Source organism: Rhea americana, unplaced genomic scaffold (genome assembly GCF_003343005.1).
Source record: "Rhea americana isolate MKP2758 unplaced genomic scaffold, rheAme1 scaffold_108, whole genome shotgun sequence".
Lineage (NCBI taxonomy): Eukaryota > Metazoa > Chordata > Aves > Rheiformes > Rheidae > Rhea > Rhea americana.
Window position 1 is genome coordinate 2942064 of NW_028185128.1, and position 19319 is coordinate 2961382.

Consider the following 19319-nt stretch of genomic DNA (forward strand, 5'->3'; position numbering starts at 1 on the left):
ACTCATTCATAACTGAGGAGCGTAAATACTGAAATCCGAAGAGTTTCTGAGTTTCAAACCCAGGCAAGCTTATTTTCTTTGTCACTCAGTTTCCATTTTACTTTGTGCAAACAGGTAGTACTTTTGATGGCTATTCTGTAGCTAGCAATCACATTGAAAGCATTTGGAGCCAATTTTTAAACAGAGTAAACATTCTGTGGTTAGAAGAGCTTAATTAGTTCAAATGCCTTTACTGCTGGTGTACCTCCTTATCTTGAAAGCGGTATCCACTAACTAATCCTCTATTTATACTGAGCTTTGGAATTTCCCTTGAAATGCCTTTTTGTAACCTTTTGCAATATAAATGAGAAGTGAACTGACTGTCAGGTAAACAGTGAGGCTGCAGGTAAGTAAATTAATAAAATACATGAATGTAAGTTTCTGCGCACTGATGGCGCTTTGGATGGCTGTGGTTAACCTGGTGTCACGCTTGTTCCTGTGATATGTTTTGTTACCTCTTGTTGCAGCACTTCCAAAAAAAAAAAAAAGATAATCCGTTCTTGTGTTTATGCATGGGAGGACTGAATTTATTAACCAAATGTCCAGGGCTATGTTTTCAGTGCTAAGAAGAAGGGAATTGTTAAACCGCAAGAGCTAATTTGTGATAGGAATCTCAGCGTGAAATCCTAGTGGACAGGTAGGCTTTTTCATCTGAAGTGACTTGAGATCACAGTGTAGTCTCCAATTCGRCTTAAACAAAGCAGCAGCCTCTTTCCATTTTACTGTGATGGAACTAACTCGCATTTACTGTCTTGGCATAGAAAGGTATCGTTTTATKTTGTTTGAGGTAAATTCTTAGCCCCATTGTAAAATGTTCTTTCTGATTAGAAGAATAAAGGTAATCCTAGAGAATCCTGATAGAGTTGGCTGAAAAAGAAAAGCTGTAAAACCATTATGTTCTTTTTCTCAAGTTTCTGGTTTTATAATAGTGTATGATTGCACTGACAGTTGGTTAATTGAGAGTATCATGTCATAGGAGRGGTGAAAAAAGAACATGTCAGAAGCTACATACTGCTTTCTTCTCTCTGATACTGTGAATTTTAAAKCTTGTGTATTCATCTGACCTAAGTGAAATACCTGTAGCAAGCTGTGTCCAGTCTTTTGGYAAGATCCACATCCTTAGGCTAAAGAAGAATCTTTGAGCTGATCAGGTTAAAGAAATGAAAACTGGGAGCAGAAGTGCAAATGGGAGGCAGATGTCTTATACAGCGAGGTGCTGGTGGTGAATGGTGATGAGGGTGGGGAACGTGGGCCATGGAGGGTTTGGAGCTTCGGTGAATAAGGGTRCCTGGTCCTTGTGTCACACAAACTCTCGTGCCGTGACCCAAACAATTGGGAATTCTGTCCCAGACTCCAAAGAGAGAAAACTGGGATTTTTCTGTGACTTCTTTGCAACACACCCCTTTCTCCCACCGCCACAGCTGGAAACTCACTCGTTCCTATTCCCGTGTTAGGAGCTGGGGAAATCAAAGTCTGCCAAAATCCTGGCCCCTGCATCAAGTGRTCACCCTAGAGTGGAGAGTGCTCAGGGACCCTCAGTCCTGATGTGTGAGGCAATACRAGCATACAAGTAGGTAGAAGAGTAACCATTTTGGTTTACTTACGGGTAGTCATCTTGACCAGAGCCAAAAGATGATTATCAAGAAAGTCTGCACGCAGAAGTGTGTGTGTGGAGAGATATATCCAGGGAAAATGAATTGAATTACAGGTTTGAAGTCACGGCCTATATTTATGCAGGAGATTAGGTATCTAACTCATGCTTACATTTTCTGGCCATCCTGGTAAAGTAGACTCTAATCTTAAGAGACACTAATCTTAAGAGCTAACTATAGATGACTGAATCAAACAAAATATGGAAGAAAATGGCTAGACTGACCTTTTATAAAGGTATTAGTGATGGAAAGCTGAATTGACCAAAGCTAAAAGAATTGTAATAATTTTGGCTTAGGTATATTACCACAATGGTAGGAGAGGTTTATAGGGATCATATCTGAAGGAGCTGCCTCCCCCTTGTTCCTCAAGAACCTTATGGTTTGTTGTTTCAAATTAGATCATGGTATATGGCATGCCTACAAGAAGAAAATGAATTCTAATTTTTTTTCTGCTTTCTTTTGTTTTTTTTCATCAAAGATACTGCAGTATCAATATTGCTGTTAGTGTAATTGGACTAGACTTGGGTGTCATATTTGCTTTGTGCAGTGAAGGATAATTGACTCTTTTTTTTTTTCTAATAGCCCTTGCGTTCCGAGTCCAAAAAAAGAATTACATATACCCATTTTCAAAAATTTTTGTGGCATTTTGGGAGTCAGCAGGAACGGGCAGGTGTCATAACTGCAGATGTACTAACTGGATGTGATCACATAGTCCCCAGCTAGCAAAGGAAGGTACATCCAGGTGGAAGAAAAATGCTGCTCTAAACCCAATAGAAGCAAGTGCTCATGAATGTGTTGTTCTGTTGTGAGTTTAACATGTAATGGTAATGCAGAATAAGTCTGCTCAGAGGGGTATAACAGAGTTTCAAGTTGACTTGTCTAGATCAAAGTGAGAACTTAATGAAAAGATTCACTCAGATCTCAAGAGATCGATGATTTTTTTGAACATAATTTGAAAATCAGCGCTGAATTTAATGTTAAGACTGCTATAGGACTTGAAACAAGAAGAATGAACCAATTCCAAGGGAAAATGAGGAGTGTAATATTTTTCAGTACCCAGTCTCTYGTGGAATGGACAGAGATCTTTGTTTTTTATCAGAGAGAGTCATAACCTCGTCAAGCATTCCCTCCCTTCCTCATCACTCCCAAAAGGTGCAGTACTGCTAATTGGTTTTGGCAGAGTAAAGCTATGAGGAAGTCTGGGGAAAATGTTTTACATTATGTTACTATCAGTAGACAGAACTAGTTCTTAAGCTAAAAATATGAGGATATAGATTTTAGTTGATATATATTCTGTAGTTAGATAGATGTAGTTTAGATTGGTTAATGCAAATGGTGATAGGTGCATGCTTAACTTGAAGAAAACTGCATTTTGTATAGGCTTTGTATAAGCACTTGTCTGTTTCTATATAAAATTGGCAGACTTCTCTGTGTTAGCCTGATATAATGTAATAATAATGGCTGTACTTATAATAGTCTGTATACAATACAGACTGCTATTAATATATTGGACTTGCTCAAATGTATTGTGTAACTCTGGAGCTGACATGAGGATTTTCCAATGAGTGTAACAAGTAAAAATGCAAAACCTTTCTTAGCATTTGATCTTAGTTTTTATAAAAATAAGGCTTCTATCCTGTGCTGTCTAAAAGGCCTTCAGAGTGCTTTTATGCAAAATCTAGCTTAAAAATAGTGACAGTACTCACATATGCATGCCCCATTTACTCTGACTAAAAGAAGCATTTCATTAGTAAAAGCACACTTACTGCTTTGCTGGTTAAAAAAAAAATCAAGCTTAAAGACACAGTAAGGATATAGATACTGTGTAGTGTTGACAGTATGTGTTTAAAATGGCATTAGATGCAGACCAGCAGAGATGGGGGGGAACATAGCGGTTCTGCAGCTGCTCCTTCTGTAACCTGGGCACTGCTAGGAGAGCTGTAGGCTGGAGCCCCTCTGCTGCTCTGTTTGCGCCTGGAGGTTGTAATTGCTTGCTCACAAAGTGGTAGCGGCAGTTGTGTGACCTTATCTGTGTTTGCTCCTTCAAATGTGTAAGTGCTGTATTTAATAGGTTGATCTCTAGTCTTGCTCTGTATTTGGGGGGATCCCTTTTACTTTTACTACCTGTAGCATTACTCTGTAAAATACGTGCATTAACAAAACAAATTTTGTAGGATAAATACAGCCCACATAGACCTGCGATATAATCACAGTCCAAGTGAGTAGCTGTGGATTTGTGATGGAAGAGCTTTTAATTCTGAGGGAAAGAAAAAAGCACAATAAAAGTGTTTGTAGTGAATTAATCAAAGATGGCTTGTAGAATAAATTTAATATTTAAGTGAGGAACTCTGCTTAAAAGGAAAGTGCAGTTGCTCTGACCTTCATTCTTTGCTCACAACAACAAAGTTAAGTATATGTGATAAAGATAAGTGCACAGTACTGTTTGCTGAACTKAGGCCCTTATCAATATTTGCACCTGGTGGCCAAATCTAGGACTGTTTTTAAAAAACAAACAAACAAAACCCATAAAAGAATAGGTGCAACTCTGAACTGGGTCAGGGCTAAATGTTACCTGACAGATGCACATAGCTGAAATTCAAAGCCTCCCTTCCCTAAATTCAATACACTAGAAAGCACACAATATACCTAAAATAATTCATTTTCAAACAAGCATGCTACGAAGTCCCCAAATGCTTGGATGTAGATTACAGTAATGAAAGGAACAAATCTGTTGTTGGTCACATAGGAAGTAGAAATTTGAAAATGCAAACCGTGTGTTTGCTCTTGATTTTGAGTTCAGAAAGATATGGTTCATTTGCTTAGTTCTGCCTGAGGGAGAGAGTTGGGAGATGGTTGTATTAATTTTCTGTTTGTTTGTGCAGAGACTTAGAATGTTATCACTGGGTCAAGTTTATTTTCCATTTTTGATTAAGGTTGGGTACAGAACTGAGAAAAAGCTTAAAAAAATTACTATGCTGGCAGTGAGAAACAAGCTGCATCCTTTGCTCTTTCCGTTTGCCATCCCATCTTCCTTTCCCTCCATCTAACCTTAAAACCTTTAATAATTGCTTTGATACTTGAAATTGTGGAAAACCAGCAGCCCAGACCTGCCAGTGCTAATTAAACCTCAGGATTTGTCAGGTTTTCTTAATTTAAAATTCAGCCTTGCACTTCCAGCTATAATTTCCATAATCTCTCTAGGGTCCTTGGTTCACTTTGTATTTTAATAGTATTTCTGGGGAGTACATTTATTTTATCTTCAATTCATACAGCTCTGAAGTTTAAATTCAGTTAATGAAATAGCTGCATTAATTAGTATTTTGCCAGCTGAACCTTCTTTGTTGCAAAAACTGATCAGAATGCTTGAAAGGGGAGACAGGTATTTTCCTTGAAGCTAAATGAATAAGGTGCTTCCCCTGCCCCATCCCCAAAGTGTTTTACTTGGATTTATGCAGTATATTTTAATAAATGCAGGGAATTGCGCGGCTGATGATGTTCATAACTGATGCAGCTTAGCTCATTGTTCACTGTATTTCCCAGGAGTTTTCATCTGAGCTTGCTGTTGGGCATGCATGGCATGGTATGGCCTCTGGCAGACATCTGTAAGGCAATAAATTGAGGATGTAATTCAGGATTGTGCTTGGGCAGCATGCATACTGCCCTTCAGTACTGCTACAATTTATCTTTTAGTGCTAGGAAAATTGTAAGTGGTATTTTGATTCTTATGGCCATTTTCTTCAGGTATCTATCATATTATCAATAATATAAAGCCATAGTAAGCAAGACCAGTGATATTAGCTGATAGTAGGTGTTTTAGAAAAAGATATAGTAATTGCAACTTTCTGTGTGCCTGTCTTACTGGATAGCTGATTTATACTTCTAGAACCTAAACGCTTGTAATCCTTTAAAGTTTTTCTTCCTATATGGAAGGTTTTCAGTATTTATTACTAGCAAGCATTAAGCAAATATCAGTGATTTGTTCTTGATGATGCATAGGTCTTTCTTTTGTATTAGTTTAGTGCTAATACTAGTTAGTACTGATACCCTTCTCCAAGATGCATGAGTTTCTTTGCCAGCATTGAGTTTTACTGATGTCTGTTCACCTGACCTTAAGTTCCTCTTGATTTCTTCTGTTAATTTAATTTGTCTGTTTTAGACTATTTCATGTTATGTATTGCTTGCTTGTTTGTTTGTAATTTTTTTTGATTGGAAGCTATTTGTACCACTTGCTAAAACAGCTAGTAATGGTAACAACTTTAGCCCTTCCCTCATAGAGGAGTAGGACTTAAATCTCACTTTTGTTAAAGGGTTTTTAGTTCTTTAGCTCTAGATTGAAACTCAGTTTGCTTCAGTTCAAAGGGATGTTTTTGTTCAAACCAGTCTTACAAAAATGAAAAAGAATCTTTCTTGCTTATGCAGCTATACTATAGTAGTGTTTTCTTTCTTTTCTCTCATTTCTACTCTATAAAGACTTGCAAGCCTTGAGTTTGGGGTTTGGGKTATAGTTCTTTTGGAAAAAACAAGTTTGAAAGAATATTTGTATTATTCATACCAACTTGGTGGAAGAAACTAGGTGGATATATTTCACTCTGTTTTTGCTTAAAAGATGTCTGTGCATGCATTTTTTGAGTCTTTGGTGATGCTTGGTAACTTCAGTAGTTTAAATGCATGTTTAGACATTAAGGTGGGGAGGAGGAGAGAAAGATAAGATATTGAATATATAAACATACCCATGCAGTTAAAATAAAATTGAAGGTGTTCTTTGTTCTGAAATTTCAAGGTTGTTATTGAAATTTTAAGGTTGTTATTAAGGTTATTCTATTGATGGGAGAAAATAGGATTTTTTTTTTCCATTTCACTTGCTAACTTATTTCAACATAGGCTAGTAATGCATTTAGGGGGATGGGAAGACAGAGAAATGTTTCATGCCTGAATTACTACTTTAAGAAATTCTTTTTCATCGGTTTTTATGTAATCTTTACAGGGAGTTTTAGTCCTAACAATAGTGCAAATAATTTGATAAGCAGCACTTCCCTAACAGCTTATGGAAAGCAATTCTGGAGGGTTCCCAAACTGAAATAATTGAAAGATATTGTTTGGTATGCCTAAAGCTATCTGGAATTGGAATGCGAAACTGGCCATGGAATAAGCATCCTCCCCCCCGCTCCCCGAGAAGGCTGAAGATGCTGCAAAGCAGCAGACGTGGAAGAATTTTCCTGAAAGACCTTTTTCTTTCTTTCTTTCTTTTTTTTTTTTTCCTAACCTTATCCCTCTTTGAAGCCTGCAGTGGATGGCAGGTGGCCAGCTTYGGTATCAAAACTGCGGGTCTGAAATCAGACCGAGGGGATGGCTCTTAGCCACTTGTTAATCTCGTGCTAAACGTCTCCGAGAGGGGGTGAGCAGTTACACCGCTTCACGAGTGCGGCAGTCATCACAGGGGGCTCACTTTGCAGGCATGCTTCTGGACAGAAACATTTCTAAAATGTTTGCAAACAGCARTAGCTAATTATCTGTTGGAAGATAAATAACCGTTTGTTGGGCTAAATGTATATATACTGAAAAATGAATGTGCTTTTGCTGTAGGAGAAGACTTCAGGGTAAGCTTTTGTTTTTTTTTTTTTTGCATTTTCAAACTTGTCATTTTTGCCTCCTTCCTCCAACAGTTTTTACCACCATATTTGTAGTTTCTGTAAAACCCCAAAACAGAGCATCTTTTAAAAACCTATAATGCTATTTTGTAGCAGTATATAATGTTTCTGTTGTATACTAAATTAGTCTTACTGCATTGTTTTCAGTKTGTCATCTTCATCATTGGCTGGCTATGTAAATGTAATTTAATAAGCACTTAGTTCATTCTGCTGAATAATTTAAAATAAGTTTTCTGTGATATTTTCAGTCTTGTGGATAGCTACACCTGATCCCGGCAGTAGTCCCAGGGTGCGGGTATCTCTATTCTTCCACGTTTCCGAACACTTCGGTACAGCGATTGAGGGGACGACCACCTCCTGCTCCTCCTCCCTTTSGTCTCCGGAGCGTTTGCACAGCCGCGCAATTTGAGCACAAGCCGATGAAAACCAACYTGTGTGGCCACAGGAATGTTAGTGTTGGTTTGGGAATACGTGGTCAGGAGCAAGGGGAGAGAAGCAAGCCCATGACTGGGCTTAATGTGGACTTGAGGTGACTCTGGAACAGTGTACCGAGACTGAGCTGGTTTGGAAACTAAGAAAAGAAATGTATTTTTTACTGTGGTGGCCTCGTAGCATTTAATCTTCTCTCAAAGGTTTTGAGAAACACAGAAACAGATAAGTATTTTATTATTGGCATGTTTAAAGCAGTAAGAAAATCTCTAAAGAAAAAWATATAAAATAATTTWTATTTTTAAAAAGATATTATTCATGTGCTTTTAAAGTAGGAAAGGAAGAGAGGCAAATACGTTGACTGTATGTGAGGCACTTCCTACAGTGCTTACAAATATACTCGAACCACATTTTTGCTGGCAATGTCAGGGTACCTGGTGTATTTCCACAACCACRTCAGAGTTTTGAGAATGGTCTAGATATAATTTATCCAGCTTTTATAGTCTTGAACACCTTTTCCAATTCATTTATTTTTATAATTGGTRATTYCTACTGCACTGAATCCTTACTTAATTTTACTTGCTGGATGGTAGAGTGAGCGGCGGGAGGACAAGGAGAGAGGGGCATTATGAAATCGCTTTCCTCACCTTGCCAAAAGAGGTAACTTTTCCTTGTATGTCTGGTTTGGGGTGTAAGGTAGAAGCAAGTGACAAAAATACATAGAATATTGCATCCTTCAGAAACCCAAATGATGAAAGTAAAGYATTAAATATTTAGGAGCCTTGTGAATTTGATACAGCCTGCGTAATAAATGAATATATATCAGGTTTAGAAAATGTCTGTGGTCACAGTTAAGCAGGCTTTACTCTGGCGTATGATTTATTTCTAATATACTCTATTTACTGTTTCAATAATGCTTATGTAAAATGGATATTTATTATAATAGATTGTGTTCCTAATGTATACACTACATTATGTATATATTAAGGTACTTTTTCTTCCTACTTAGTGAGACATCTTCCAGTTTCCTCAGTTTGAAAGTACTCCTGTATGCAGTCATTTACTTTTTTGCTAGATTAATTTTAACTTCATCCACTCCTTTATTTCCTTTTAAATCAATACTGGACATTTGGTCTAGTAATGCCCATCTCCTGTGATCTGAAGAGYTGAGATTGTCAGCTACTTTTGTACAGTTGGAGAAAAAGTATGTTTTCCTTTCCTAACCTTTTGACTTGTCTGTTTACAAGCCCAGCTGTTTTTGGTGGGAGGACTGAAGTATAGAGTAACGACTACAGAAGGAAACATCTTTTGTTATGATCAGAGTGTAAAATGAGCCTGGAGCAATAAGGGGGTAGTATGCTTACAGAAAAGATTCCSACAGAAAAAAGCCTTGAAAAGAAAGGACCTCATCTTCCTTTACCTGATGGCCTGTTGAATTTTTATTTACTGTAGTAAAGGGTGAAGATTTAAARGTTCTATTGAGGTACTCTAGACATAAGACTGTAAATTTATTTGCCATTAGTTAAACCGCTGATTCTTCCCTTTGAAAGAAAGCTCAACAGAGTCAAGGTATCTCTTCCTTCTGTTTGTGGCAGCAAGCGAGACATGTCTGAAAAGTCAAGACAGCTGACTTCTGTGCGGCGATACTAAAGCACCTTTACCGTTGTAAGAAGCAGGCAGATTCAGAAGTTTAAAGCATTCGCAGAGGAGTCAGTTTACAGAAGCTGCACACTAAGTGTTTTTGATGGYGTACTGTCTTTAACCCCAAGCTCAGCAGAGTCCCAAATCACTGGTGCATCTACATGCTGAAGAAAAATGTAGTTTTATCAGTCTTCTGACTCAGGGTGTTCTATTCATCAAACCTTTAGTCTCCAGCAACTTAACGCTGATCCTACTTCTATCACACCTGGAAAGCATAGCATTATAGCAACACTACTCAACCTTTTCAGTATTTTTTCCGTAGAAGTGGAGGTTTGTAGCAGTGTAGTGTGACAATAGGTTAAGTTTTCATCCATCTCCCTTCAACCGCAAAGTAAAGTTGTATTATCTTGGAGTGGGGTGTGTTGTTAATAATTGTTACCCATCATGCAAGTATATGTGTGACATTGAAAGATTTTTCTTTCTTTTTCTCTCYTTTATATCACAAAAATCGTGATAGAGTATGTTGCAATGCCGAAGAACACAGTGCTGACTACAGATCATACAAGCATATGCAAGATAGCTTTTGATTAGAAGCAACTAAGCTTAGGAATAAATAAACTACAGCTACAACAGAAGTATCCTAATGGGCATAATCCTGTTCCTGACTGAGCACTCACTAAGCCTCTTGCTAGTGTGAATTGCTGGCTGTACTGATGGAGAACCAGTCTTGCACTAGCTCAGGGATGCTGGCATAAGCTGCAGCATTACCTCTGGGCTGCTGTGATGGACTTCTTGATTCAGAAGGTCCTGCTCAGCAATACTGCTGAGGATTGCTTTGTCTCTAAGGCCACTTGGTGGGACTTGCAGCAACAGTGTCAAGAAGGTAAACAAGAACACTTCCGTAATGGAGCTTTGTCCTGGGATTTCAAAGTGTGTTGTAGCCTCCTTAGGCTTCTTTAGGCCTAGCAAAGTTGTGTGTGCTGTTGTTTCTAATGTGCAAATGAAGAGCTAGCGCAGAGTCAAATCAGACTGCACAACGTGTTCTGCACTTAGTAGCTGTTAATGTTTTTTTTTTTTTTTAATTTATTTGTAGTCTGTTAATGAGTTACAGTTCTTTTCTACAAGCTAAGCATCTAGGTCCAGGGCCTATTTTTTAAAGTTAAAATATTCTTTCAACTTCCTCTTTCCGGGGGATCCTGAGTGCTTAGCATTTTGACGGGCGGCATCAAATTTGGAAACTGTCAGCAAAGGACCCTTAAGAAAATTTGGGCCTAAATACCTTGGCTTATACAGGACTCGGAGGGGAAAGTCAAATCTAACAGGTTAAGGGCAATGCTAAAATTTCATCATGTGTAACCCCTGCCTTTCCTGTGGTGCTTTATTTCTTCTATTTCTTAGGTTTATAATAAATAGCTTCCTTTTAAAGTGGGAATTTCTGATGAAATATATGGCTGCCATCAACTAAAAACAGTTTCAAGGTCAAGAATAGATCTATCTGACTTGTGATACTAGATGAACTGAGAAAGCACATTTTTGTTCATTGTGTGTTAGTTTCTCATGTAACCAGACTTAAGAGACTCCAGAATATTAGCTGAAGCAAGGCTTTACACTCCTTTTGCATCGAGTCCCGTGTTCTCACTTGTTCTGATTATGGGAAGAAATAAATCATTTGCATTAAGACCTTAGGAGTTATATGCATGGAGAAGATGTGCCAAATCCATTTAACTTTTGGCAGGTTAGAATAAAACTCCCTTTTCAGGAACCGTTTGTTTAATTTTAAAGTTTCAGGTATAAATAGTGGTGGGATATCAGCTGAATTTTTTGGGTGCCCTAGCACATGACGGATGCAGTAACTCCCAGTGGCAACAGCTTGTCTTTTAAGTAGGTAAATATGATTCTCCTGGGCTAGTGGTGCCTAAATAGTAATGAGAAGTAGTTTTTTAGTATAAGTAGATTTTTCTCCCCCTTCATTTTCTAGTTAAATTCAGTGAATGTTTCCTTAAAACTTATATGTGAAAAATCCATGGCTGAGTACTTTGGGAATCTGAAAACTCTGATGCTCTCTATATGTATGCCTTCTGTTCCATTTTGGCAAGTCTGAGCAGTGTTTTTTTTTTTTTTTTTTTTTTTTTTTTTTTNNTTTTTTTTTTTTTTTTTTGAATGACTCTATTTCCAATGAGAGTGTGGCGTTGCCTAGTGAATTACCTTTATTTAATGCAACCCTCTAAGCTATCACTTCACACACCCATTCAGCTTTGTAAGAAAGGGGGCAAACGGAGGGGGGGGGAAGGGAGTGTTGAGGAGGGATTCCTAGCTACATCACTATGTGTGGAGGAATATTATAGTCGCAAAGCAGAACCACCAGTATCAGTGATATGCTCCTAAACTAACTATGCTAGTTTGAAAAGAGCAAAGTAAACACAAGGGAAAGGAATGTCAATACCTAGGGCAAATGGCAGGCCCCAGTGTAACACACTCAGTGCATACTCCATAATTGTTTTCCTGTTTGCTAATGCTGATAATCAAGTCCTTTATCTTAAATATGCTTCTTGCCACCTCTGGATGTGAGAGACAAAGTGCTGACATAGTGGAACTTGAAGTTCAAAATATCCTTTTCAGGGTATAGAAAACCTGATAACAAATAAAACCCTGCAGTCCCTCCAATAAGAGCTCTGGCCAAACACTGTAGTATATATTTTGCTTCCATCCCTAGGTATGTTATGTTAGCATGTCACTACTAAGAACATCCTTAAAATGAAAATCACCACTCAAAGTCCTCTAAGCTGAGAACGGTGATTCAGCTAAGACTGTTGAGTGGCTAGGACCTTAAGGTGCTTTCATCCTCACACATTCCTGCATGTAGTATTCTTCAAAGACAGAGATGTTGGCAGATAATCTGTTGTTGTTGTTTTATCCCAACTATCAGGTGTTTCTCTTTAATGTTCTCCAAACACAGGAAAGCCTTCCTCAGTGAATAATTGTTTTATTTAAAACACTCATATGAAGAAATAAATGTACGTTTAATGTGGTTAAACTAGAATAGATACTATGCAATCTTCTGGGAAGCAAGGCATTATACTTTTAGGAACACAGCTTGTGTCAGTACCTTTAATTAAGCTCTAAAATGGATTTATGTAGTTTTACCTTGATGGGCAAAGGGGATACTGATGTCTAGCACAGCTTCCACATGTTCACCATGACAGTCAAAAACAAACAAAAAAATTCAACCCCCCCAAACAACAAAAAGTCGACCAAACAGAAGAAAAGCCCCTTCTTGATAATTATAGTGAAACTGTGCTATTCTTGTTGAGAGATGCTTTTCCACGTAGCGATTAGGCTCTCCTGTGTCTGATAATTCCTCTGTTGAGCTTCTGTACCGTGGTGGTAGGCTTCCACTCTATCCGTCAAAGCATATGGGAGCGTTATGGTGCAGGCGTGGAGCTCTTCTGTTTTTGGACGTTGCATTGCTCTGAGTTGTGGTCACCCATTCTGATTGCCATACCAAAGGCAGCAATACAACCGCGGTYGGTTTGACTCTCCTTGTTGCACAGTGCCGAGACCTTTAGCGCTGGAAGCCTTTGTCACTGTTTTTTAACAAATTCTGCTCTAATCTCACYGGGAGGGGAAGGTTTCTCCCAGATTGTTTTTGCACCTTCAGAATATTTTGCAATCAATTTATAATTGGCAGGGCCTGTGCATAGTTTAAAATGCTTAAAGTCATTTGGTTCAGATCATAGGGAACATGTATTCATTGAAAAATCACTGGAATGGAAACTTTACTATGTTTTGGTGCTCTATTAAATGGTGCTGATCAGCTGCAGAAGGGGACCTGGTGTACCCTTCTCACACTGCTTGTCCTAGGGAAGAATATAACCATTTCTGTGACTTGAGAGATTAAWGCTTTTGGATGCAGAATTAAGTATAACAGAGGTCATCCATAACTATCATGCAAAAATTGACATAAAAGAAAAACAACATGGAGGAGGAAGCACCGTTCTGTTTTACTGAATAAAGTTAAATGAAGAAATTGTTTGCAAGCCCTGAATAGTTCAAATATATYGCTATGTAGTTATGGCTGATCATCTGTTTTCATCCTGCTGCTGATTAAATTGTGCAAATTTCACTTTTTTTTTTTTTTTGGCTAAAATCCTGGCTGCATAATTTCTGATTAACTTAAAGAGATGCTTATTACTAACATCCTGCCTAAATGAGAAATACATTATATGTAATGCAAAAGAAAGAGTATGAAAATACCCAGCTAACTGTCTTTTAAATCTGTGCCTCTTTTGTAGTAAAATAATGGTAGTYAGGGTTTCCAAAGAGACTGGGATTTGAAAAGTGAGCATGCTGGCTAATAGCTGTGCTAACAGGCTGAACTTAGGGGAATAATACCGACGTAGTGGCCTCTCAGTGCTGCACTCTGCCTCAGTGCTCAGCAGTGAATGTGCAGCATTGTTCGGCAGTGAAAAGTCTCATAGCGCGAAGCCCTGCGAGGGGAAACTGGTTTTTAAGCTTGTAGCCCCCTTGTAACTGGGGGTCGAAGCAGGGGGAGGTGAGCGAGTCCTTCCGTCTTGCCGAGCATCAGCAGCAGGCTGCTGTGCCAGCTCCGGACTCGTAGGTGGTGAATCCCCTGCGGAGGGCTTTCGGGTCCCCCGTCTGCCTGCACGAGAAGACCGGAGAGAGCAGAAGGATCCTTCCCCTTCTTTTTGTCGGAGCTCTGTGGTTGAACGTTAACAGAAAGCGCTTGTCCAAGGGCAAGTGAGAAAGCTCCACTTGAAGTTAAGGAAAAGCATCGACATTACAGGAGATGCTTCACAGAGGATTTCAGCTTAATGTTATTACTTAGATTGTGGGTTTAGGAAGAAAACAAATGTTGTTATGTTATGTGGCTTTTTTTTAAAAAAAAAAAAAAAAAAAAACAATGACCATGGATAAGTAGTGAAAATGACTCTTAAATAACTATGCCACGCACTGAATTAGCTGACAGATCCCATGTATGTATAATACGGAGTTGAGAAAGCTTTGCTGTTTTCTTTAAAAATATAAGTAACAAAATGAATTATTTTCTAGCATGGCTTGTTCAGAAAAAACTGCAATTGTGACACAAATAGTTAATACATAACGCCTCTCTCGCCTGTGATTGTGTGTCATAGTATTTGCCTTCACAGCTAAGTTTCCCAAAGTCTGGRCTGGGTGTTTTGGGTTTGAGATTTTGGTTTGGATCCTAACTCTAATATTTAAATAAGGCAGGATTTGTTACTTCTCACGGAAAACAGGCAAGTGGAAAACTAAAGCAACAAGAAAAATGATGGGATTAAATATCGCTTTCTGGAAGAAAGATCCAGTGTGAAAGAAAAGTATTAAATACCCCCCTTCTGCAGAATTAGGAGGATTTGAACAGGAATCTAAGTTCCTTTTTTTTCCCTCTGTCTCTATTATCTACATGCTGAGATGCTAAATGAAATTGTTTACTGAATACTATACATGGACAGGTTGAGATTAGATYTTTTTTATTATAGTTAATATACTGTCTGAAAATAGGCCAATATACAAGTGTTTGAAGACTGTGACAGAGAATTATTATGATATTGACTGTAACTGTACAATGGAAGCAGAAAGATGGTTGCATGCATTTGTTATGTGATGCCTTTTCATGAATGTTTTAAATCTCTCTTACTAAACCTTACTGTATAGCATGTAGCAGTACATTTTTATAAATGAGATTTCATGCCCTTCTCTTCTGTTTTTCCTGGATTGACAAATATTGCCYAATAAATCAAACAGTAGAAATCTAAAGACCTCTTTTCACTGACTTTTTGTAGGATACTGTGTGCATATGAAGCTCAAATAAAATATTTGTATCTTTACCTCCTGTTTATAAATATTGGAGAATTAAAACTTTAAAGTCTATGAAATTATTTTTCTGCAGCTGTTGGCAAAGAAGGCATACAGGTTCTGCATTGCACGTAGCTTTTAATAAACTGACTGAACCTTTCTGGTTCAGATTAAGTATACTGTTGTTCTAATAGGAAAGTGCAGAGGAAGGCTCATGACTCAGTGAATCAGTCCTTGTGAGTTGTGCACCAAATGTTCACTCTAAGTGAGTCCAAGCTTCTAATGTTTGCTTCTTTCCTTGTAACTTCTGACGGGTGACGCTTGGCGTTGTTAATCTTGGATACTGGTATGTGATAAGCACTGCAGGCATTAGCACCATCTGTACATGGATATAGATGCTAAACTGTTCAGTACACTGACACTGCAGCGATCTAAGATAATCTTAACTCTTGCTTTGCTTCTCAGATCCAAAGGCACTAAGGAAATTATTATTTTCTGTGACAGGAATATTGTTGCTGTCAGTGATTTGACTTCATGAAATAATAGCTGAATAATAGCAGCAAAGGGCAAATAGTGCACACAGCCTTAAAGCAATTTCTAAAGCATGGTTAAGCTGCTTTCTCGTCTTGAAAGTGATGACAGTGGAAGAGCTTTCATAGGGATATGTTAAAGCTTAATGTCAATACAACAGGGGACAATCAAAACAAGATGAACAACAGATTAGGGTATAAAAGAATCAGCAGCAGAAAATAGGAATGAAAATTTGGGGCGATTGCCTTTTAACTGACCTCTTGTATGTGGTAGCACTAAGAGCATCTTGACTTCTTACAGTGACCAGCTACTTCATTGCCATTTGGTAGTCTTAGTCTTCTGGACCTTATATATGTAAAGTATATAATTTAGCTATAGAAGCAACAGAATAAGAGGAGCTGTGGAATACTTGTGGTATATACAGTGCTTTTAATTTGAAGATCTACTTGATTTCTTTTTTATTTGTTTCAAATAGTGTGAGATTTCAAAATGCTAATTGTTGTATGCTGTAAAAATCTGTCGTCATCGTTCATTGAGACCCAGGTCCTTCATCTGTCATTGAATACATTCCTAATGAATTGGGATTTAAAAGAGCTGTTAACTTAGTGTTACAATACCCCTTAAAAATAAGACGTGTTGTTGCCTTTTAGCAGATTGGGCATAGGAAATGACTGATTTCTTGAAATGACAGAGCCAACCTGTGGTGGCCATAGAGCAACCATCAGTATGTCTCAGTTCCACCCCAGATGGAATATAAGGATTCTCCTCCCCATGAAACAAACACGCATGCTGTTTTTGTAGGCTTTATATTTGTCCAAGACAGGAAATCCAAAGAAAAAGTTTTATTTTATTTTAAATGCAAACATCTGTTAGTATGAGCTTAGTGTTACTATTTCAGTTCCTTTTCAGAATTTTTGTTGCTAAACTTTGAGTTGCAGAGGAGGTTCCAGTAAATGTTTACAATTCAGAAAGAGTTGGAAGAAATCGTTTCACTGAATTTAAAGGAAAGCATCAATTATATGAAGTTTCTGAAACTAGTTTCTATTCTGAAAGTCACCTATTCCAGAGAAGCTTTTACAGAATAAGGTTTTTTTTTAGAGGTGACTTTCAAAGGAATGGCAAGGTTTTAAAGACAACAACAAGCTATTAAAATGAATTTAAAAGCACTAATCATTTTGTATTAATATTGTAGTTATGAGTTCTTCTTAAACTGGAAGAGATGAGTTGTACAAGGAGTTGTCTTTTTTTGTGGTTACACAAATTTCTAACTAATAAGAACTACTTCTAGATATCATATTTCCTGCTATGGAAAGTGTGCATGACACTTTAGGGGTTTTTACCTACTTTATATTTCTAGCTGGGAAACATTAAAAGAATCTTAATCTTAAAAACTTCACAGTGCTTTCAGTGAAGCAACCAGTGGATTGTGCTATATATGGAGTGACCAGAATCCAGTGCCCTTGAGCTGCAGTAGGTTTTTAGAAGATTCTGAACTTCAGCAACAGCTTCGGCTTGGCTGGATGAGACTGAATGCTCACATAATCATTAATTTATTGACATGAGAGGACACTTGCAGCAGACTAATCTAGAGAGAAGTAAGTAAAAGACAGGCTTGATGTCCTTGATATCCTACCTTACGTCACTGTATCAGTAATATGCCAGCAGCCGTGCCTTTTCTGTATATGATGCTGGGTGGAGAGAAGGGTCTGTGTGTATGTAGGAGAATTTTCAGTCAAGTCACAGCGTTGAAAGCTTGAATATAAAAAGGCTTACAAATTCATGCAGTATCCTGTCAAACATTTCCTGTTAGCCTTGCAGGGTTGTCCTCACTAAATGCCAGTATGGGTGGATATGGGTGGAAATTAAGTTCTAAATGCATTTTAATCTGAGGTAGAGAAAAGAATGGTGTATTTATTCCTACTTATGCACTTGTATGTCAATGTTTTCACTGACTTTTCATTCAGTCTGACTTGCAGATTTGCCAACTATAATGGACCATCTTTTTTAAAGGGAGAGGAAACCAAATCACCAAAATTCACAAGGAGGTAGAAAATAATCATTTTTAAAGGCCTATAAATGGAGCATTGGATCCATATACTCTTTGTGTTGCAGTGCATCAGCAGCACATGACAGGTTGTTTCTTTTGTTAGGAATCTCTGCAGTACTGTATACAGATTAAATAGCTACTGCATTGCAGAGAGTTATTAATACATTACACTGCACTTTCCGTGAAGATGTCAGCATGTCCTCTAGAAGAGCTTAAGACTGAATGTACCCTGTGGTTTTGTGTCTTTTTTCTTTTTTTCATTTTGCTGAAGAGAACTTATTTCTTCAGTAAATCATTAGCCAGGTGGGAAATACACAATAACATTATTCCTAACCTCAATAAACTGCATTTATTGTTTAAGTTTAGAGAAATTAAGGCTCTACTTCCAAACAGAAACAGGTCACTTTTTTTCAGCTTTTCATTCTGATGCATTAGGAATGTGTTCTTATGGCACCCTGCATGCAGCAAGAGAGAGGACAGGACAGAAAAGAAATGCCAGATCCTAAAAGATAATGCAGATAAACAAGCAAATAAACAAAAGACCACACCTGGGGAATGTGAAGTGTTAAAAAGTGAGGAGAGATGAGGCAAAACCCTTTTTTTCTAGCACGYCTTTGGACAGTGTTGTTTGTTTTTTGGTGTTTTTTTTTTTCCTCCATTGTCCAATGTGCATCACAGATAAAAAAGGCTTTGACAACCTGTTCTCCTGCACTGACAGGCTTTAGTGCCACATGTATTTAAAGTGGTTAGAAGCCATTTTTGTTTTCTTTTGTTTTTTTTTTCCCTCATGGATGTAGGGTAAATGTTTGCTGATTTATATGTAGGTATCTAAGGGAGAGGTAAGGCCAAATGTAGATGTAAAGAGATGAAAGAGCAAAGTAGAAGAGAGCAAAGACCTTGGCAGCCCAAGTAAGGCTCGTGAGGACCCAACATGTGAGTCCATACAGCGGCTGAAGCTCATGCTGTGTCGTTGCAGCCCCCGCTTGTCCCCAGCCTGCTGAAGCACRGGGGAGAAGGTCTCTGCAGCTGGCTGCCTGTAGGTCAGCCTGGCACTGTATTTGCTTCAAGCTTTAAAAAATGAGGAGGTTCCTTATGGCGAAACAACAACTCTTTTTTGCTTTGTTGATAGTATTGCTTGTATATATTAGGACAATAGTTTGTAGACGTGACCAAGCAATGTCCTCTATCTGGTTGACCGCTCTGCAGGTCTGCCCGAGAGTTAGCTGAAACCTCCCTCAAATCCAATATTAGCTACCCAGGCAAGGAAGGCAAAAGGTGCAAGGGAAGCAGAGGTTCAGAGGAGTGAGTTACTAACCAGTTACAAACATTTCCAAATCTTCTTTATATGATATTCTAAGTATCTGATTGTACATTTCCCAATACACATGGGTTCTAGCTGATGTCTGCAGGAGCTGGCACGTTGCCCAGGCAGAAATGTGTGTAAATGTGCAGCACAGCAAATAAACAATAAATTTGCCACATTCACTTATACATGAT

The 19319-nt window shown here is 38.1% G+C and overlaps 1 protein-coding gene across 3 annotated transcripts in view; it reads left to right on the forward strand.

Annotated features, from left to right (window-relative positions):
- Positions 1-19319, forward strand: part of PLEKHG1 (pleckstrin homology and RhoGEF domain containing G1) — a 141799-nt gene that overhangs the window by 61727 nt on the left and 60753 nt on the right. The window contains exon 1 of one of the 3 annotated variants that reach the window (XM_085310795.1): positions 17352-17370. The exons of the other annotated variants lie outside the window; for them this stretch is intronic. The gene's annotated coding sequence lies outside the window, so the exon portion shown is untranslated. Of the gene's footprint in view, positions 1-17351; positions 17371-19319 lie in introns of those variants that run through there. 3 annotated transcript variants of the gene reach the window in all.